Source organism: Lactuca virosa, chromosome 2, assembly GCF_052849685.1.
Source record: "Lactuca virosa cultivar CGN04683 chromosome 2, Lactuca_virosa_CGN04683_v6, whole genome shotgun sequence".
NCBI classification, from domain to species: domain Eukaryota; kingdom Viridiplantae; phylum Streptophyta; class Magnoliopsida; order Asterales; family Asteraceae; genus Lactuca; species Lactuca virosa.
The window spans coordinates 151703532-151726769 of NC_136427.1; positions in this window are offsets into that span (position 1 = coordinate 151703532).

Genomic DNA, 23238 nt, shown 5'->3' on the forward strand with positions numbered 1-23238 from the left:
GAGAGAGAGAGAGAGAGAGAGAGAGAGAGAGAGCTATTAGCTCGATTGTTGTTAAGTTGATGCTAGAACGAATGTTTTGGTTAAAAAGTGAGAAAATGAAATTAATTATCATAAGGAAACTTGAAACTTGTACCTATACCTATAGGTAACTAGGATGATCTTACCTTAAGATTTTATCATCAGGTGTCCCAGGATCGTATAGGACTATGATATGCATTGAGTTGTAATTAACTAGTTCGTAAAAGCATGTCATTCTAGACATTACATGTATGAGTAATTGTTCAATAAAGAATGTTTTCGTAAGACTCATTATCATGAATGAGCAAAGGTTTTGTTAATCTCTAACTTCTTGAGAATAATTGTGTCAACGGTTGAATCCAACAAAGTCAAAACCCAAGAAAAATACGAAAAAATTAAGTTATTAACACTTTGTCATTTAATCCTTAGTGACAAAAGGATTGTTCGTACGTGAAAATTTAGTGAGATAGAATAGTTTGTGTCATCGGAGTTGATGTTTTGATGAAGTATCTAGGTCGATAGTCAGATAAGCTATCATAAAAGAACATATGATGTTTTGTCAAGTATTAGAAAATATAATAAGATGATTTAGTATTGTAGGAGCATACTACGATGACAATACATGCTTAGGATGGAGAAGTGGCTCATGGGATCTTTATCCAACACTTTTTACTGATGATTCTGGGACGTAGTCATCCTAAGGGAGAGGTAATTGTAACAACCGCGACTGTATGCTATACATTTAAAGATATAATAAGTAATAATTATTATAATTTAAAAACCTAAAATAGGGTAATCGTTAAGGAATGCGCATTGAAGACAATATATTATAAGCCTTTTAGTAGATTTATCGATGAACGATAAAATGACATTTTTGATAGAATAATATTTAGGATAAATAATCTAGATAAGACTTGTAGTAATTGTAAAAGTGAGAGCATTGCTATAAAGAATGCCTAAATCTGACTTCGTATGAGGAAGTTATGATTTTTCGAAGTTTTAGCATAGTAGTGTGCTACACAGAAATCGAACTTTAGATCAGTTGAGGGTTAGCCAAAACAATGTAAATGAGAGTTGAAGATCTCATAAACATGATTCTGTCGATATCAAGACAGTCGTGAACAAAATTCATATGAAAGAGTTATGATTTTATACGGACTTTAACATTCTAACCCCTATAAAAATATAACTTTACAAATAAAGTGAGAATTAGCCGACAGAATCTAAATGAAAGTTGGTTGTATTACTCGTCGATAGCTATGCATAGATATAAAGAACGTCAAAAACATAGCTCGTATGAGAAAGATACGGTTTTTAGAAGAGCGCAGCGCAAGGTAGGGTGTGGCGTGCCTGTCTTCTAGAAGGGGCAACACGAACCACTCCATGCTTGACACGTGGCACAAAATAGGAGGAGAAAAGACACTGCAGAGGCACAAAATTCCTGTGTATAGGGTGCGGCACGCCTGTGTATAGAGCGCGGCATGCCTGGTCAGTCCTGTATATATCAGCAGTTTTGCAGCCATTTCCTCACACCAATAAATCCTCCTTCTCTTAGAGTTTTCTCTAGCCATAATTTTGAGGTTTTTTTACGAGTCCTGGAAGATCTTTTGCGAGGCTTAGGGTGTCAGATGTCCTGATAATTAGAAGCTTTCAAGTCGTGACTCTTCCCGCGACTTTGCCATTTTTCGCTAGAAATTTATGTAAGTTAAGTTGTACTTACTATGCTTCAAGTGTAACTTATATTTATATTCATAGTCATTATTATAAATTTATAAATAAGATTTATCAGTGATTCCAGTCATAATAATGATTGCGCTACTTACGGGAATGATGTCTAGGCTAGATTTAGTGAGGTGTTTAAAGTGAGATTTCCAAACAATATACTTTGTATATCAAACGGACCCTACCTCCGATATGATCTTATCTAGTTATTCCTTATTTGATAAATCTTGATGTACTCATTTGGATTGTTGAGGAATACAGGAAATAGTATAAATACGAACTAATACTGAAGCATAGTAATATTCGTATTTAAGATGTTGGAAGGGATAAACATAAGAGATAGCAGAGGAGCTATCTTTCCCAAGGATCTTCCATCAAATTTAGGTGAGTGCATAGTTACTTTCATCAACATTATTTTAATACAAGTATTAATTAAAGTATTAAGTATCAATTGAAAGTTTATATGTGAATTATATGCTTATTGGTTGTAATATATGCTAGATGTATATTTTATAACAAACGATGTACGCGCCAGTATGGTTCTATATGTGTTAGGATGTATGTGTGTGTGTGTGTGTGTATATATATATATATATATAGAGAGAGAGAGATAATACTATTACATGATAATAATGATAGAAGTATTATTTATGAGAAGTTGATATATATATATATATATATATATATATATATATATATAAATATATATACCTAATACTTTATGTTAGATGTATGCACTAGATTAGGATAGTGTTGCCTAAACAGAGTTTGTATTGGGAGTAGCCTATAAGCATTGTAGTCTTTCCTTGTGATGTGATAAGACTTATAAAGGCTGCTTAGTTTGAGGTATAGATATTTACCCTATATTGTAAAAATATTACATAGGAAGGAAGTTTGGGATGATTATGGGTATATATATTTGTTTAATTATATTCTAAGACTTAAAAAGGGATGGTTAGTTCAATTAAGTTTGGATATTTGGTAACATCTTATTAAGGGTATGTGTGTAATGGGAACGGAGAGTATAAATTATGTTCGATGAGCTTGATGATCGGTGGGGTATGCCCTACGTGTAGGACTACTACATTTGTATTACCCCTCCAAAACAATTCTACTCCCTGTCGATGATGATGATGATGATGATCGGTGGGGTACATTTCACGTACAAGAATACTATATTAGTGTTTCCCTTCCTCTTTCTTTTGATGAGCTTTGTGTGTTAGCATTTCCTTTCATGAAGTAATTAAGGGAACTTTGTAGAATGCCAAATAGAGCATGTTAGTAATAGACCTCTAATAGGCATGCGCGATGTTATTTTTCCAGATAGGGTGAGTATGGGGGTAAAATACCTTAGGGACAGACCACTGCTAGGCATAATTATCTAGATAAACACCCATGACTTAACTTTCTTGCGATGTTTATGGACCAATGGTTTGGCGATGTGACTTATTCCATTCTGCTCATATGCCTAAATCATCTATCAGGGTAGAAATGATAGAGTAGCGATGCCTACCAATGACTTAACTGTCTTGTGGAGTTATAAATCACACTGATGTATGAAGCATGGATTGTATATATTATATACTCCATTCCATGCATTTGTTGTCTTTATTGATCCTCGTTTGCTTCCAAGGAGTTCCTAAAGCAGCATAGTTGACTTGTTGTTCACATTGATCCTTTTGGTTAGATCTCGTAGAGTCTTTATATAGCATCGATATGTGAGGATCGACGGGATAGGTACTAAGTGTAGAGTATGTTATAGATATAGGATATATCTTTGTTGTTGATGATACTTGGTTTTGCAGGTTTATAATTTATTTAAACATTGTGGGATTGAAAACCATATGTATCTCACCAGGTTTCCCAACCTGGCCCACTTAGTTTATATGCATCACACGTAGTGGTGTTAAGACTGATGAAGGCTTAAATCGGATGTTGAGTGATTGAAGAGAAGACATGTAATAGTATTCAGAGTTGTTAGGTATTTATGTTGTAACGTATGTTGTGTATCACTTATGAAATGCTTAAAGTTTTATTAATTTGAGACATTCATTGTACCCAAATTACTTTAATGTACTTGAAATTTTCGCAATAAAAGATGTTATGATTTTTGAAAGCATAAAGATTTTTTTTTTTGGTTATGAAAATTGGGGATGTCATACTCATCAATATTATTATGAGCATTGTAAGAATAAGCATCTTCTTATATCATGGAAAAATAGAGAATGTGTTTCAAGATGCGTCATCACATGCTTTATCCTATATTCTCTTTTTGGAACCATGTGCAAAGATTTACAAGCTTTAATTGGTAGTTGATCGTGTTGTTGATCATATTAAGGAAATAATTCAATAATTCTATGAAAATGTTGAAAGGAGGATTGATAGTTTTTGGCACCACTTACACCTATTTTCCATGATGTTTTCTCATATACTTCCAAGAGTATCAATGGGTGTTGTAGGTATTTCATCATCACATACATAAACAAAGGGGAAAAAGTGTTGGTCCTTTAAGAATTATTGTACTAAAGTCTTCTTCTATTGAAGGAACTTCTTTAACATTTCTTCCAACTTCGACATCTAGTACAAATACCATGGTAAGTGCTTTGACAATTCTAATATCTACAAGACTTTCCAGAATTGTTTCTTCTTCTCCTTCATGTAACGCCTTGCTTCCGAGTATGTCTTAATTTTCATTTTATTAATTTCTAGAAATGATATTTTAGGGTTATACGGTACGTGAGCCTTTGTAAGCGACGCATGGTTGCCACGTAGATGTGTTGCGTGAAGTCTTTGTACGCCACATTCCTAAATGAGGTATGTGGCACGTAGTGCCACAAGTAGCTCAAAACCATAGGTCTCGGGACTTAAAAACTATTTGATGGTTTCATTCCTCCTTTGTTAAGCTTTTGGTGTTTTGGAGTGGATTATGAAGAAGAAGGGGGTGTTTTGAGTGTAAGGAAGTAAGATCCATTAAAGTTGCATCATTCTCTAGACATTTGTAAGTGATCAACTTCCAAGATTTATGATTATATATTCTTAGATCTAAGTTTTTAGCATTATTTGGTCCCTTTTGGTCTTGTTTCTTTAGAGTTTGGAAAACTCCAGGTCCGAAAGGTTAATTAAGCTTGTATTATGGACCTTTTGAGGTAATGTGAATATTTCTTTGTGTCCCTTTGAACCATACAAGAAGTTTTTAAACTTTTGGACTCGTTTTATATCTAGGGTTAGAATTTAGTTGGTTAGAGGCTTATAAGTAGATAAAGTTGGAAACTTTGTTCATTAAAATCATATTTTAAAGGGTTCTGGAAAGTATAAGGCTCAGTCTTAATGGATTAAGCACTTAATTAGAGGCTGAGATAAACAGTGCTACATAGCGTATCCAGCTCCCTTGCATGCGGCGTGTAGCTTGGTAAAAATCCCAACTATTTTTTCGACTAGTATATGCAACACATCCAAGTGTCGGCATACGACATGTAGTGACATTGACCATTATCTGCTGACTTTTTGACAAGTTTGACTTTCGGTGTTGTATTAACGGTTTTATTCTAAGGATTGACCTCTAATTAAGTTTTGGCATTGAGTTACACCTAATGATGATTTAAATGGTTCATGTAGCTGATTCCTTTGAGGACTCAAGTATGTGATTTTTAGTTCTTCGTATCAGGTGTGTGTTCTCACTATACTATGTGTGACATTGTATGTTTAATATAGTAGGTTGTTTGGGTACTTTTAGGGTATGACTGTGTGGTTAGGGTGGTTAGTTTTTTATTGTGGTAAGTAGTGGGTCCTAAGGGAAGTTGGTTGTAAGCCTTCAAGCCACTAGGAGGAAAGTTAGTAGTCTTACATCTCAGGTTGGGATAAGGGTTTTATGCCAATAGGCCCACTAAGGTGTTGACTTTGAGTTGGCACGATGTCTAAGATATTGACTATGAGCCCTTGGTATGTATGCATTGTATAGGCCTAAGATATTGATTATGAGCCATTGGTATGTATGTATTGTATATCGTATACTAGGAAACTTACTAAGCATTGTGCTTACTCTCTCAAGTTAAATGTTTTTCAGTTGTCCCAGTGACAAGGGAAAGGGCATGACTTGACTGTATATGCATATGGTTTCTGACTATGTTTGAGACTTTCTCATACTCTGATATTCTTTTATGATTCAATTTTATGATGTTAAACAATTTGGTACTTATTATCTTTTATGAAAAATTGTTTTTGGATGTTTTACTTATATTTGACAAAGAAAAGTTCGGTTGAAAACTTGGGACTTTACACTTCAACAACTTCATCATGTACAAAATATATTCCTATATCACTTCTTAATATAATTTTAAATTCTCTTCAAGCTCCCAAGTCAACTTTCTTTACGAAGGGGAAATCTATAGCTGTGACTAAATTGCTGATGATGTATTCTACCATGAGTTCAACTAGTACATGGATCACTTGGGGATTTGGTTCTAAAGGGAAAAAATAAAAGGTTGAGAAGAAGAAGATGAGTTCTCTTAAGAAGAGATACAACTAAGTATCAGGAAGAATAATAAACAATTTACAAAGGATGAAGAGCTAGAAAAGAAAATTCCTTTGGATGAAAACTAAAAAATTTATTAGGGATTGTAACGTCCCAAAAATCATGATAAAAATTTTCATTTTTTCAAAAATCATTTTTATAAACCTTAAGTCATACAAAACATTATTTCCAAAACATAGTCATAAAATCATAGTATCCAAAAACATCTCTAAACATAAATCCAAAGGATGATGTGTACGAGTACACCTTCGCCTTGTCCCGATCATCTGATGTACCTGAAACCATGAAACCAAATGTAACTTCCATAAAATTCATGAAAAAATTAAACTTTTAAAACCAATCCACAAACCATTATTGTTTACAATTTAGTTTTCAAAACATGTTAAATATCAGAGTTTTCCAAAAATTATAAATCAAAATGCGAGGAGGTGCGCGATCACGCCTTCGCCCTCCCGCGATCATCTGAGGTACTTGAAACATAATCCAAAATTGTAAGCCCAAATCTTAGTGAATTTCCCCCAAAGTAACCACAAAACACATAATCATAATAATAATAGCAAACAACATGCATACAGAGCCTTCAGTCTGACTGGAACGCCCCACCGGCCTATAGTCTATCTGGTACACTCACATAACCTTCAGCATGACTGGTACGCCTCACCGTGCCTTTAGCCTGTCTGGAACGTTGTTCAGGCCTTCGGCCTGACTGGTACGCCCTACTGGCCTACAGTCTATCCGGGACACCATGGGTCTCTTAGCCTAGAGCACATAGCAGGACCGCCGCAACCCAACATACCATCACATATGAACATATACCATATGAAACCCTAGCTAGCATATATAGACAGTTATACATATCTAACAGATGACTAAGAATATCATCATCCTATATACCAGGATACAGATCTAACGGATCACTACAACACATAGCATGCAATAAACCAGGATAACAATCCAAAAGGTCCGACCTTGGTTCCTTCGACCCAAAAAGTACATTGAGGAAAACTCACCTCGCACACTGAACATAACTGATAAGGTACGAGTCCGAATCTCAGCTCTCTAACTGATACCTATTTCCATCAAATGACCAATTCCATCAAAACCCCAAATTTCCCAAAATACCATCAAGGTCAAACTTGGTCAAAGTCCACTAAGTCAATTGAGTCAAACCAGTCGAGTCAACTCAACCGAGTTAACTCAACAAGGCTAACCCATGCGAGTATACGGGGTGTAATCCGGAGGTATGCTTAGCGTATGCACAGCCTTGCAGAAGACCACCATCAAGGTGGTTGACCGAGCACGTGGGGCGTACTCCCATGTACGGCGTACCCTCGCAGCTTCCAAACTCCATTTAGTGCTTAATGGCAAAAGCACTTAAGCCCATATTTCAGATCCATGACCAAAACACACCGTAGAGTCATAAAGTTTCAAACTTTATGACTTTACACACCTAATAAGAGCTTAACACAAGGTCTTAATCCATTAACACCTCCTACAAGATGCATGGAGCAAAACTATGCAATGGGACTTCATTTTTATGGTTAAGGACCCCACCTAGGGTCATAAAGGACAACTCAAAATTTCCAGAACATGCCATGCTCAAGATGAGACTTTTGGGACCAAAAAGATGACATAAAACCCCCATAAATAGATCTACAAAATTAAGAGAAAATGTGCAAGCTTTATACCTTGAATGGCTTGCAAATGAAAGATGAATCCCATATCTAAGGTGCCTCCTTCTCTAAGTTGAGCTTGATCTTCTTCCTTCCTCTTCCAATCACACAAACACACTCTTTAATGCTTGAAATGGCCTCACAAGATGCTTCTAGTGTTTCAAATCACGAAGAGATGGTGTAGGCTGATTAGGTGAAGAGAAATGAGGCCATAAAGATGCTTAAATACCACCTAAACCCTAAAAATTAGGGTTTCCAACTTTATTTAGTATGCCCTACGTATATAAGTGTACGCTCTGCATACACACATTGATGCTTGGTGTACTTCTCCTGTCCAAAATTATGAGAATGCCACTAGGGCTTCAAGGCACAATCTCATGGACTTAGGGACCAAAATGTCACATAATAAACTTAAGGGGATAAATTTAGAAGTACTTGAAAATCGGGATGTTACAATTCTCCCCCACTTGAACTAGACTTTGTCCTTGAAGTCTGATGCGGTGAAAAAATATGGATAATGGTCCCGCATCCTAGCCTCCGACTCCCAGGTCTACTCGGAACCCCTCCGGTGCTGCCACCGTACCTTTACCAAAGGTACTTCCTTGTTTTGCAAAACCTTCACCTTCCTTTCCAGGATAGCCACATGCCTCTCAACATAGTTCAGGTGCTCATCGACCTGAATATCATCCAAGGAAACCACTGTATATCCGTCTCAACATAGTTTAGGTGCTCATCGACCTGAATATCATCCAAGGAAACCACTGTATATCCGTCCAATACGTACTTTCACAACTACGAAACATGGAAAGTGCTGTGAATCTGAATGAGCTCCTCGGGAAGATCCAATCTATAAGCAGCCTTGCCAGCCCTGGAAATCACCCAAAAAGGACCAATATACCGGGGGCCCAACTTCCCCTTCTTCCTGAAGTGTATCACACCTTTCCAAGGTGAGACATTCAGTAATACCATGTCGCCGACCTGAAACTCCAACTCTGATCGATGTCGGTTGGCATACCTCTTCTGCCGATTCTGAGCGGTCTGTAGTCTCTGTCTGATCTGTTGAATCATCTCTATGGTCTGAAGGACCACTTCAGTCTGCCCCATAACCCTATGACCAACCTCGTCCCAACAAACCGGGGTACGACATCTCCGCCCATACAAGAGCTCGAAAGGCGGAGCACCAATGCTGGAGTGGTAACTGTTGTTGTAGGAAAATTCCGCAAGAGGTAGGTAGGAGTCCCAGCTCCCACTGAAATCGATAAAACAGAGCCGCAACATATCCTCAAGGGTCTGTATCGTCCGCTCACTCTGGCCGTCAGTTTGTGGATGATAAACAGTGCTGATGTAACACTCGGTTCTGAATCACTTCATTATTCGGGGCCGTGGCCCGATCATTAGTTATCATAAGGCCTAGGGCCTTGGATAATAAAGGATTTGGCCTTTTTGGATGTGGGTGTTATAGTCTAAGTCATCCGGGTGTGTGTTTGTGTTTTGGAGCCCAAGGGTATAATCGTAATTTAATAGCTCGGCCCTTTATGAATTTTGGGTTTTTGTTCGGAAAGTTCTTAGGCGAAGGTGAGTTGATAGAAGTTTAGGGCTTCTCGTCACCTTTCCGTGGATATAAAGTTTGTAGGAAACAGACTTAAGGCGAAGGAGTTATGGCTATTTGAAGATATCAAGGATTCGAGCTTGGTCGAGTATGCGGGGCGTACTCACCTAGTACGCGGGGCGTAATGTGTTAATTGATTGTGTCACACCCCAAAACCGGAACGACGGAAACGTTCTGGGGCGGAGTACGTCATGTTTAGTATCACAAGTCATGCATCATAGTAAGCGAAGTAATAAACAACCATTTCATTAGAAAGAAAGTGTTTACAAAGTGTGATTCACATAATATAGAATACATAGCAAATAAGAAAAAGACATGAAGCTATACTGCTCCATCTTCTGAATCCCAGTGCGCGTACCTGTCCACTGATCTCCTGAGAATACAAGTTATTTTGAAAGCGTAGATCAACAATTAAGTGGTGAGTTCATAAGATTTAAGTGATGTAAGTAAGTTGTAACAAAGTTGTAGAAAGTTGTAGTAAGTGATAGTAAGTTATGTTTAGAAAAGTTTGCATGTTCCTCCAGAAAATCCTATATTTCCTACTTTGACGAAAGATAAGTAAAAATGACTCTACAGTCCTTTCTATGAGTATTAAACGAATACAAGTTATATAAAACCCAGAGTAAACAAACAATCGGTTGTGTGTATCTGCCCTAAGCCCACAACCAAACAAGGAACATGAAATAAGGCGGAAGACACACATCCCATTGTTTGTTAGGTCATCGTTGTATATAACCCTGACGTATTCACTTGGTACTCACAGAGTTAACTGTAATAGTTCCTTTATATTTGATGAAAAGATTCTTTAAGAAAACCCTTATTTCTTATAATAAAAATGGTAACCACAGTGGTTCCTTCTATAATCACTTAGTTTATACTATCTATATATAACCTAATATCGAACCGATAGTTAATTGTGTGAATCTGCCCTAAGCCCACAACCAAACAAGGAACAGGGAATGAGGCGGAAAGCACACATCCAACTACCTATCAGATATTAATTATATATAGCCTTGATGTATAAACTAAGGTATTATGGAATTAACCACCTAAGGTCCTTTAAGTTATACTGGTTTAATAAAATGGATTAAACCCTTTACTGGGTAAGTTTCTAGTTTTGAATACCAAAAGTTCTTTATTTGAAAAGTATGATTTGTACTAGAAAACGGTGCATTGAATTAGTATCCTATGACCTGACCCATACCTAGTACCCCTTATGATTACTTGGTGTACACGGAACATATATATAGCTAAGATCAGATAGATAGTAGGGTGGGTGAATCTGCTCTAAGCCCACAACCAAACAAGGAACAGGAAATGAAGCGGAAAGCACACATCCTACTACCTGTCAGACCCGATTAATATATATCCCTGATTGCATACACTAAGGAATCATAAAGTTAGCATTATAGGCCCCCTTTCTACTGAATGTACTAGACTCGACTGTTCTGTGTGTCGGTTGTAAAATGTAAGTTTTCCCTAGTTTATAACTATCTTGACTCGAAAATAGTTTGAATTAACTTTCTAGTGGAACTGCCACAAAATGAAAGTATTTGGAAAATATAAGTACTCAGTTGTCTTATGAACTGACATTCTGTAGTACTAATTACCTTAAAATGTGTTTGTTTTATTAAGGTCATAATGTGAAGGCTAGTACCCATACTATACGCTCCCCCCGTCAAGAGATTCTGGGAACCAAACGCGACTGCAGCAAACAATTGCTAGCCGTGTAACTTCACATTAAAGTTATATGATCATGTATACCCAATTTAACTATCACCTTTTGTTTAGAACAATGAGTTAGTGATTCATTGGTATAATTAGATCCTGTAGTTGTCCCATGCTGCAGCACCTTATTATGTTTGTTCTGTTATAGTATCTTAGTATGTTCTCGTTATAGTATCTTAGTATCTTCTCTTGTTATAGCATCTTAGCATCTTCTCTTGTTATAGTATCTTAGTATTCTCTAGTATCTAGCATCTTAGTATCTTCTAGTTATAGTATGAACTGAACCCCTAAACTATACCCCTTCTAGTTTAATAGTAATTTACTTGAACTGTTGTTGAAAAAAGACTCATTTTTCTACTAAGTTATGCTTGTACTTTAAAAATGGAGTTTTGTTAAACTATAAAGTAACATAACTTTAGAAGAGTTTTTGAAATGTTTTGACTACTTATTAATGACATAAGCAATCCTTTTAAAATGTTTATAACAAAAAATTACACAATTATCATTGTGTTCAACTTGTATTCCCCCCCCCCCCTTAAAAGCATTTAAAACAGTTTAAAAGATTGATTATAGGGGTATGAACTCACCTTATGTGGGTGATTCAAACGAATATGCGCGTAAGGATGAGAAGTTCCACGAATGAAGTCCCGAGACTTAACGAGTCCTAAATGACATATAATGGCATATATTGACATAAATATATTGTTTAGAAGCAACCAAATGCAAGGAAACACCTTACGGGACTAGGAAACACTTTGACCAAGTGTTGGAATCACATGTGATTAAATTGAAGGGAGTGTACGGCCACTTTGAGGAGTGTGCGTCCATGGGTGTGCGGCCAGGGAGTGTACGGCCGCACACTCATGGCAATGAGTGCACAAAAGTTGATTCTAATGGTAGGGAGGCTTGTAGGACTAATGCTCATCAAGTCTTGAAGCTAGAAAGGCACTTTGGAGGTCCTTATGCACTAAACAAAGGGGTGTACGGCCACATGGAGTGTGTGCGGCCGCACACTCCTTGATGAACATGGTTTGGACGTTTTCTAAGGCTCATATCTAGTAAGTAAAAAGCTTAGGGAATGGTACTTACAATATAGAAACCTTTAGGGGTGTTTGGAGGGTGTTTGAGGGGTGTACGACCACACCTATGTGTGCGGCCGCACACACCATATGTTCTTGAGTTCTGGATATTTCTAAGGTGTCAAACTAGTGTTCTTTAAAATATCTAAGCATAAGGAAAGAGTACTTACGATCCGGAGGCTCGAGAAGGCTCAAAATCACCAAGAACAAGTGTGTGTTTTTGGTGTTCTTGGTGAAATGGATGAAGATTTGAAGATCTAGCCAAAACATGATTTCCAATGGATGAAATCAAAGAGTGTTACTAGTTTGAAAGGATTAACAACAAATCAAGGGAAGAACACTTACATTCTTGAAGATCTAGGCTGAAAATCGGATGATAGTAGAGAAAGAAATCGAGTTCTAGGCTTAGGAGTGTGAAAAGGGGTGAAGGAAGGCTAAGTCCCTCCTATATACACGAGAGTGTGCTTCTAGGAGAGGGGTGTGCAGCTGCACACCCAGTGTGCGGCCGTACACTCCTGATGTTGGAGTGTAAGGCTCGATGTTTGGTGCCAGAAGTTTACGCGATCCATTCCTATGCTCAATGCTTGAATGTACTGAGCTTTGAACCTTTAAACGGACTCTAAACGAGGCTAAATGATAGCAGAAATGAGTCTGACACTCAACGGAGTTGACTGGCTGGGCTTTACAAGGAAAAAATTAAAAAAAAATTTCGGGTTGTCACATCATCCCCCCGTTAGATGGAATTTCGTCCCAAAATTAGCTTTCTTAGCCGTACAACAGGGGTTGCGCTCCTGTGATTGGCGGAATACCCACTCGTAGACCTGGCAACTTTGCCCTACTGTTCATGATAGGATTCATACTCGGTCCATCTATCATTACCTCATGCATACAAGTCGTATATAATTAGGATTAGTTAGACGGTCGGATGTGCGACTCTGCCCCAGGTCCACAACCAAACATGGAACTGGAGATAGGGCGGAAACACACATACTAGATCTGCATAATCATAATCATATACCACCCTCGCGTATACACTAAATAGTGATAGGTGGGCTGTATTCGTCCTTAGCCTCTGTGCTCGAACTTGGTCTGCTGGACGAGTGGTATTTCAGAAAGGTTTGTGGAACATACTGTAACGCCCGTGTTTCTAGGCTAGGCATTAATATTGACATAATGGTCTAGGTTAACCTTTGTAACTCATTTAGAAGAAATGAAAAGGAATTATGTGAATATTATGTGAATTATGTGTTTTATGCTTAATTATTAGGGTTTAATTAATTAAGAATAAAAATGAGCGTCAAAAATTAAATTTTAGATAAAGACGATATCTATTAAGAAACTTGTAGTGGGCGTGATAAGGATTACGGATATATAAAGAATGCCGAAATCCGAGTTATAACGAAGAAGTTATGACCTGTCGAAGTTTCGCGACAAAACCGGCACCGGGCCGAATGTCGCAAAAAGTGAGTTTTTGATAAACTACTTTTAGCCTTAGTGATCTAAACGAAACTTGTAGTGTTCGTTAAACCGAGAGTATGTATAAAAAGAACGCCCAAATCTGACTTCGTATGAGGAAGTTATTATTTTTCGAAGTTTCAGCTTAGCAGTAGACAGCTAAAAACTCGAATTTTAGATCGAGTGATTTTTAGCCGACACAACCTAAACGAGAATCGAAGGTCTCGTCATTAGTAGCACAACGGTAAAAAGTCTGACGAAAACGGACGTCAGATGAAGAAGTTATGAATTTTTAACGAATTTCCTTTCCCGGTCTGTTAAAAATAATAATATAAAAATTAAAATCAAAATTAGCCGACGAAGTCTAAACGAAAGTTGTAGAGCGTAATTTTACCTACGCGTGCATATAAAGAACGTCAAAAACGAAGTTCGTATGCAAAAGTTATGAATTTTAGAAGATTTTGGCACAAAATTCAAGAAATTTCGCATGGATGAGCTTCACCCGGAAATGCCACGTCACCTTCGCTCGTAGCGCGCCACGTGTCCGAATTGCTGAGTCACCCGAGGTCAGCTGGCGAGGTGTGTCGCTTCCTGATTCGACCGAAGTCTCGGCCCTCGCACATCCGACGCGTGTACGGTGACGCTTCGTATCCGAGCTTCGGAGGTCCAACCCGAGGGCGCCCCGTGTCCGACGCGTGTCTTCCTCCGGATCCGAGCACGTGGCCTTCGTTGCTACTGCCACCTGCCTCGCTGACTCGCCCCTCTGATCAACCGACTTCGGACCTCGCAACCTATAAATAGAAGGCATGCGAGCCTTCCCGGGTAATTTTGGGAAATTGCCCATTTTTACCCCTTTTTCAATATTTTAACCATTTTCGCTTCCCCCGATGCCCCGAGATCATTTCCAACGCCCGGAACACGTCCCGGAGTGCCCGAGAAGCCCGGAAAATTTATTTTTTCGGTTTTGAAGCCCGACCTTTCGCAGAGCCCGGTTTCTCAATAAAACTCCCGGTTTTATTAGAAACGATCGTTTTAGAAAACGAATTGCTGCCCGATTTTCATTAAATCAGGTGAGTGTATAGTCACTTTCACCTTACACATAGATATGAAGTATTTACCTTAAAATACGTGCTATGTGTAAATATATTAATTGTTTATTTGAAGTGACTGTTGAATTGATGTTTTATACAAGTTTTAAACTGTATATATATTTTTTATCTACAAATATGTTGGGTAAAACATGGGTAGATGAATTAGATGATCTGTGATGAAATAAAAGTGATGAGAGGTATCGATGTTTAAGATGATCTAGTCATCTAGCAGAGTATAGACAACGGCCACAGACTATTTTAGATAGACCAGTGGAACGTTAGTAGACTTGTAATCGGTACGTATGTTTGAACTATGTGTTCATCCATTAGTTCTTCCTTTTGACACTATTACGTGTCGGGGTACGAGAGCGTACGGGAGTACTTTATCAGTATTTTCCCTATACTTTTATTTGGAAGAGCTTTGGAGTCTTGGTTCTTTTATGAAGTAATCGTGACTAGCTTCATGAGTTAGTGATATAGATCATGAGTTAAATAGTGGGTGTGTGATGAAAGGTGAGTTGGATAGATAAGATGATCAGTGATACAGATCATGAGTTGAGAGTGAGTGGTGAAATATGGGACAAGCTTTTACCCAGATGTTGGCGTGAGTGGTGCAATATGAGACAATCCCTTACCCAACGTTGACCACCGTCATTCAGCAGAGTAGGGATGACAACCATGGACTGTTCTAGACGGTCTCTGGAACACTAGTAGGCTCGCAACCTGTAGGTGTTAATGGACTTGAGTGTTCATTCGCTGTACTCTAAGACCCCCATCATTCAGCAGAGTATGGATGACAACCATGGACTGTTTTCACGGTCTGTGGAACACTAGCAGACTCGTAACCTGTAGGTGTTAATGGACTTAAGTGTTCATTCACTGTACTCTATTCCCCTCATGAGTGCCTTTAGGGCATGTAAGGCTGGGGAAACCCCTTAAGTATGTTCATCAGCTGTATGGAAAACCCATTGACATGTATTGTGGGGGGGAACACCCGTGGGAAATACTGTCGATGAATAAGAGCTATGGACTTAGTATATGGAAAACCCATTGACATGTATTGCGGGGGGGAAACTCCCGTGGGAAATACCGTCGATGAATAAGAGCTATGGACTAGCACATGGCGACGATGTAACTTCGTGCCTATTTGACATAAATTGCTGAAGGAAAGCAATGTTGTCACCTTGTTGGTTGTTTTATGTTAGGATGTCTTGTTTGACATAACTTGCTGAGGTAAAGCAATGTTGTCACCCCGATGTTTGTTTTATTTGACATAACTTGCTGAGGAACCCCCAAAGCAATGTTGTCACCCCTAGTGATAATCCTTAGGCTAGGTCCCTTATGATAGTTGTTTTAGGGACGTAAAGTGAGGATAATGGGAATGGGTAATTAGGGTTATTTTGGTTGATGGAATTAATAAATTTATTGTTGATTGAGAACTTAATAAGTTTATTATTTATTGTGGGTTGAAAACCCTATATGCTCACCAGGCTCCCAAGCCTGACCCACTCAGTTTAATTGTATCACAGGTATCGATACGAAGTTGCTTTACACTGAGAGATTAAAAGAGAAGTAGATCACTAGTGTAAATGAATGTAAGTTTTGTTTATGCTTATGTTTTTGTATTGACAATGGCATCCCAATGGTTTAAGTGAATAAAATACATTTCTTTGGAAATGATTTGATAATATATTTATCATGTTTTTCTGGGAACAAATTCCGCAACACTTTTAATCAAATGATTACTCTGAAATTATTTTAAAAGCATAAATTAAATCGGTCTTTTCTGGCCGTGAAATTGGGGATGTCACAGTTGGTATCGGAGCATTAGTTTAAGCGAACTAAGAAATTGTAGGATTTCTAGACTTAAACTTAGAATGCTAAGCGATGATTGTGAGTTGAGTGTGTCTATTATATTTTAGGTAGTACACCTAAATTGACACGAGCACTAGTTTATTTTAGGAAGGATGCCTAAAATGCTTTTATGTGCTAAATGTTTTGTGTTATAGCTATAATGATGCTATTATTTGTTCGGATCTATGGTCTGTTGCCGACTGGATCTGGAAACCTTATGTGTGTAGGATTCTAAGCGTATGATTACGAGATTAGAACTAACATGTAAACGTTTCAAAGTGATAAGGAGATTTATACGTTTATCGTAAATAAAGCTTTCCTATCTTAAATTCTCGCTTGGTACACCGAACGTCTGCTTGGGTGTACAAAACGTTATGGTAAAGACTCGTAGAGAATTGAGTAGATGGAGGAAATGAAAAGCTTATGATAGTGAATGATACCTATCAGAAGATATCGTAAGAGTGGTATCTTGTCTTAGAATATGTTTGATAAAATAATGAAACGTTTAGAGGAGTATGGTACGTCTGAAGTACACCTTCGATTGGCAGGATGATGGAACGATTGGTGTAATTCCTAAAGTTGTCCCATCATCTGGAATTTCCATCACCAACCAAGTTGAAGTAGAATTGATGACTGAAGATACGCATGGAAGAAGTCCTAGTAGAGTCTAGGAAAATTCTATGATTAATTGGACACATTCGTATGTGTTAAATTGTTTCGTGATTTTAGGATTTGGGGACTGCGAGACAGTACTTGGGACGAGTATGAGTAGGTGTGAATAATAGTAGAGATCTATACTACTGGAAGCACAGGACTCACACTTGGATCAGGGAAAGTCACAAGGTTACCAAGGAACTCGTAATTGATTCTGTCTTATTCTAATCTGTCGTTACCATCGTTTCGGTAATGACTAAGAAGATGATTGTTATTCCGACCCTAGTGGTCATATCGAATTGAGTCCAACTACGATGAGTTTGTTACGTGGTTCAGAGAACCAAGTTTGATGTAGTATTTGACTTAAGTCAAATCGAAGTAAAGGATGATCAAAGCGATCAATAGAAGTATCACGTTCATTGTTAAAGAAGTTGGGTTAGGTTGTATTCTGACCCAAAGGGATAAAGTGATAGCGTATGCATTGAGGCAATTGAAGGAGCATGAAAAGAACTACCCCACTCGTGATCTGGAGTTGGTAGTGGTAGTATTCGCCTTAAAGATGGGAGGAGTAAGAGGTCTTCTGATGGAAGAAGCTCACAAAACCATGTACTCGATTCATCCCCGCAGTGCGAAAATGTATAGGGATCTAAAACCCTATTACTGGTGGCCGATGGTGAAGCTCGATGTTGCTAAGTATGTGGCTGAGTGTGTAACTTGTGCTAGGGTTAAGGAACAACATCAGAAACCATATGGGAGTTTAGATCCTTTACCTGTACCCATGGGTAAATGGGAAGGTATCACTATGGATTTTGTGACTAAACTGCCCAGAACAAAGAACGGTCACGGCATGATTTGGGTGGTCGTTGATCGCTTCACTAAGAGTGCGCATTTCATAGCAGCCAACGAGAAATGGTCTATGGATAAACTTGGGAATTCTTATGTGAAGGAAAGTATGAGGCTTCACGGTGTTTTGTTAACGATTGTATCCGATCGTGACAGCCGTTTTACCTCAAGGTTTTGGAGGAGTCTATAAGAGGAATTGGGTACCAAGTGTGTTTGAATACAGCTTACCATCCACAAACCGATGGTAAGAGCGAACGAACAATTCAAACTGTGGAGGATATGCTGAGAGCATGTACCCTGGAATTCCAAGGTAACAGGGGTAAACACTTACCTCTAGTAGAATTTTCCTATAGTAATAGTTTCCACTCAAGCATCAAGATGGCACCTTATCACGCTTTGTATGGAGAAAAGTGTCGAACGCCGTCATGTTGACTGGAAGCTGGGGAAAAGCAGTTTGTGGGACCTGAAATAGTCCATCAGACTGCTGAAAAGTTAAAAGTGATTAGGGAAAGGAGGTTAGCTGCTCAAGAGAGTTATGCTGACAATAAAAGACAACCGATATCATTCGAAGTTGGAGATTCGGTTTTACTTAAAGTTTCGCCGTGGAAGGGACTTATAAGGTTTGGTAGAAGGGGAAAATTGAGTCCAAGGTTTATTGGACCATTTAAAGTTCTTCTGAGAATCGGGAATCAAGCTTACAAGCTAGAATTACCGGAAGAACTAGAGGGTATTCATAGCACCTTTCGTGTGTGTTATTTAATAAAATTTACGGGAGATGTGCCCGACATAATTACCATTTCTGAATTAAGGTTGGATGAAAACAAGAGGTTGATTGAAGAACCTGAGGCAATCGTTGACCGTAAGACTAAGGAGTTGTGACACAAAGTGGTCGATTTAGTGCTTGTTCATTGGAAACATACGAATGGGCCAAATCTCACCTGGGAAATGGAGAGTGACATGATGAGTCGCTACTCGTATTTGTTTGCTGATGTGTGATTCCGGGGACGGAATCATTCTAAGGGGGAGAGACTTGTAACGCCCGTGTTTCTAGGCTAGGCATTAATATTGACATAATGGTCTAGGTTAACCTTTGTAACTCATTTAGAAGAAATGAAAAGGAATTATGTGAATATTATGTGAATTATGTGTTTTATGCTTAATTATTAGGGTTTAATTAATTAAGAATAAAAATGAGCGTCAAAAATTAAATTTTAGATAAAGCCGATATGTATTAGGAAACTTGTAGTGGGCGTGACAAGGATTACAGATATATAAAGAATGCCGAAATCCGAGTTATAACGAAGAAGTTATGACCTGTCGAAGTTTCGCGACAAAACCGGCACGGGGCCGAATGTCGTAAAAAGTGAGTTTTTGATAAACTACTTTTTAGCCTTAGTGATCTAAACGAAACTTGTAGTGTTCGTTAAACCGAGAGTAGGTATAAAAAGAACGCCCAAATCTGACTTCGTATGAGGAAGTTATGATTTTTTGAAGTTTCAGCTTAGCAGTAGACAGCTAAAAACTCGAATTTTAGATCGAGTGATTTTTCGAAGTTCTCAGAACGGATCCCTTTGTTCTCTTGAATACTGTGACTTATTTCAATAAGTTAGTTATTATAATTACTTTTAAGTGTTATCCCCAAGTTTTAATCTTATATAAATATAAATTAATTTTTCAAAGTAATTACTAGATCGAAAACGTACCGCTGCTCGCTGGCGACTCCGAGGTCGATTCTCCTGCGGTGATCATCAAAATTCGTCTATCCGCTCCTGAGTTCTTTTTTATCGGCCAGTCCTCCTGGTAGTGTCCATTCTCACCACATCCATAGCAGGCTTGGTTTTTTTCAAGTCCGGGGACTTGGGAGATCGGTTGAGTCGGTGCCCTGCAGAAACGGACTGTGTGTCCCTTTCTGTGGTAGTTCAGGCACTGCATTACCCGACATACTCCAGTGTGGTGATAGTTGCACTTTCCACACTTCGGGAGGGTTCCAGCATATCGACTGGCAGGTGCTGGAGTAGCAGGTGTTGTGGCGACTTACATAGTACTCGCTTGTTGCTCCTACGGGGGTTCCTGTGTTGTTCACTTCTTCTTCCTCTTGTTCCCCGACTTATGTCCATAGTCCTCTTCCCTCGATGACTCGGGAACAGGGACTTCCACACCATGGCGGACTCCTTGGTCGATGAGTCTCTGGGCCAAGCGTTTAGCACTATCGAATGTGGCTGGGTTAGAAGACAACACATCTCCTTGGATCGGGGCAGATAGACCCCAGATGTATCTTTCTATCTTGTTACTCTCCGGGGTAACCATCCCGCGGCATAGTGCTACTAAATCGCTGAACCGATCAGTATAGGCCACTATGTCTGAGCCGACCATCGTGAGCTCCCATAGTTCTTGTTCCAGATTTTGAACTTCGCCCAAGGGGTAGTATTCTTCCATCATTAACTCTTTTAGGTTCTCCCAACCTATTGAGTTAGCCACTGGTAGGGTCAGTGACTTAACATGGCTGTTCCACCATGTTAGGGCTCTGTCAGAGAAGGTGCAGGCAGCAAACTTCACTTTGCTCCCTTCTGAGCACGAACAGATTTCGAAGACCGAATCTGTTTTCTCAAACCATCGCATCAGAGCGATGACTCCACCATTTCCATCGAAGGAATTGGGTTTGCAGTTCATGAAGTCTTTATACGAACACTCCCTTGGGTATCCGTGAGTAGCTCCGGGGTTGATTAGGTGGGTACCACTACCAGATCCAAGGGTACCACCTTCGCCGAAGTGAGCTAGAGCAGTTGCCACTGCGGAGGATATCGCTGCTTGAAGAGCAGCAGGATCAAAATGTGGCGGTGGAGTTGGAGTTAACGGAGTAGTGCGTCTGATTGATCTGCGAGGAGGCATCTTTGCTAAAAGAATGCAAAGATGAGATGGAATAAGTCTAAAGCAATGGACATAAGCCGAAAGCTGAAAAGACAAGGTTATCCTAGTTCTGAGTGTATCGGGTCCTGACTTCCACAGGGTTCTGGGAATAATTCATAAAAGAGTCTATACCAAATAAACTTTATGAATTTGGAATGGCTATCCTCGAAAGAATATCTGTTACCTGAATAACTGTTACCAGCTGCATGTAAGAAAATAATCCTAACACGTAACGTGAGCAGTGTTTCCACTAACTCATTAAGTTAACAAGATTATTATTTATTAGTGTGTCGTATAAGACATTTTGGTTACTTCTGTTGATCCTTCTTTGAAGGCTTCTCTTGAACCTGATCTTGTTCCTCATTGACTCTTCTGTTGTCTACTATGAGGAAGTGGTTACATCTATCTGGGTTTCTCGTGCGAGAATGGAAGTGACTAAAGAATCTATGAGATTTTTGTGAAACGTTATTGGGGTGATCCTTACAGAGTCCTCCTATAATTGCACAATGTATACAAGTTGTATATAATTTAAAATTAAATAGACCTTCGAATAAGTGATCCTACTCCAAAACCACAACCAAACAAGGAACAGGTAGTGAAGCGTAGATCACAAATTCTAAGTCTATAAAATCTCAATTATATATAACCTTAGGAGTATACATTGCAAGATTATAGACCTATCCGTAAGGGTCTTTTAAGTTATCACATAAGTTATTTGTATAGTGCCTAAAATACTCCTATAGTATTTTAATGTAATGTACTTGGTATGTTTTAAACTTGTTATCGCGTTATAGTATCATAGAATACTCCTATAGTATTCCAACTCTATGTACTTGATCTAGTATTCTCTTGACTAGTATTAGGTAAGTTTTAAGACCGTTGCAACACCACATCACTCCCAAACACATGTCGTTCACATCTCGAATGAATATAGTTGATCAGGATATATTGATTCTAGCTATGATTACATAACTGTCCAGGTTTGACCATAGTGTTCAACCTTTAAATTCTTCTGTCCTGTTCTTGTTGTGATACTTGTTCTAGTATGTATACATGTATAAGCAAGTATGTATACTTTTATAAGGTATCATTATATATTTAAAATATATTCTTATCCAGAGCACTTCGGCCCCATTGTATTTATAGTTGTATATCTTTTATCGGTTGATATACCTAGTTCACTATAAACAATGCTCTGATACCAATCGGTCACACCCCAAAACCGGAACGACGGAAACGTTCTGGGGCGGAGGACGTCATGTTTAGTATCACAAGTCATGCATCATAGTAAGCGAAGTAATAAACAACCATTTCATTAGAAAGAAAGTGTTTACAAAGTGTGATTCACATAATATAGAATACATAGCAAATAACAAAAAGACATGAAGCTGTACTGCTCCATCTTCTGAATCCCAGTGCGCGTACCTGTCTACTGGTCTCCTGAGAATACAAGTTATTTTGAAAGCGTAGATCAGCATTTAAGCTGGTGAGTTCATAAGATTTAAGTGATGTAAGTAAGTTGTAAGAAAGTTGTAGAAAGTTGTAGTAAGTGATAGTAAGTTCTGTTTAGAAAAGTTTGCATGTTCCTCCAGAAAATCCTATATTTCCTGCTTTGATGAAAGATAAGTAAAAATGACTCTACAGTCCTTTCTATGAGTATTAAATGAATACAAGTTATATAAAACCCAGAGTAAACAAACAATCGGTTGTGTGTATCTACCCTAAGCCCACAACCAAACAAGGAACATGAAATAAGGCGGAAGACACACATCCCATTGTTTGTTAGGTCATCGTTGTATATAACCCTGACGTATTCACTTGGTACTCACAGAGTTAACTGTAATAGTTCCTTTATATTTGATGAAAAGATTCTTTAAGAAAACCCTTATTTCTTATAATAAAAATGGTAACCACAGTGGTTCCTTCTATAATCACTTAGTTTATACTAGCTATATATAACCTAATATCGAACCGATAGTTAATTGTGTGAATCTGCCCTAAGTCCACAACCAAACAAGGAACAGGGAATGAGGCGGAAAGCACACATCCAACTACCTATCGGATATTAATTATG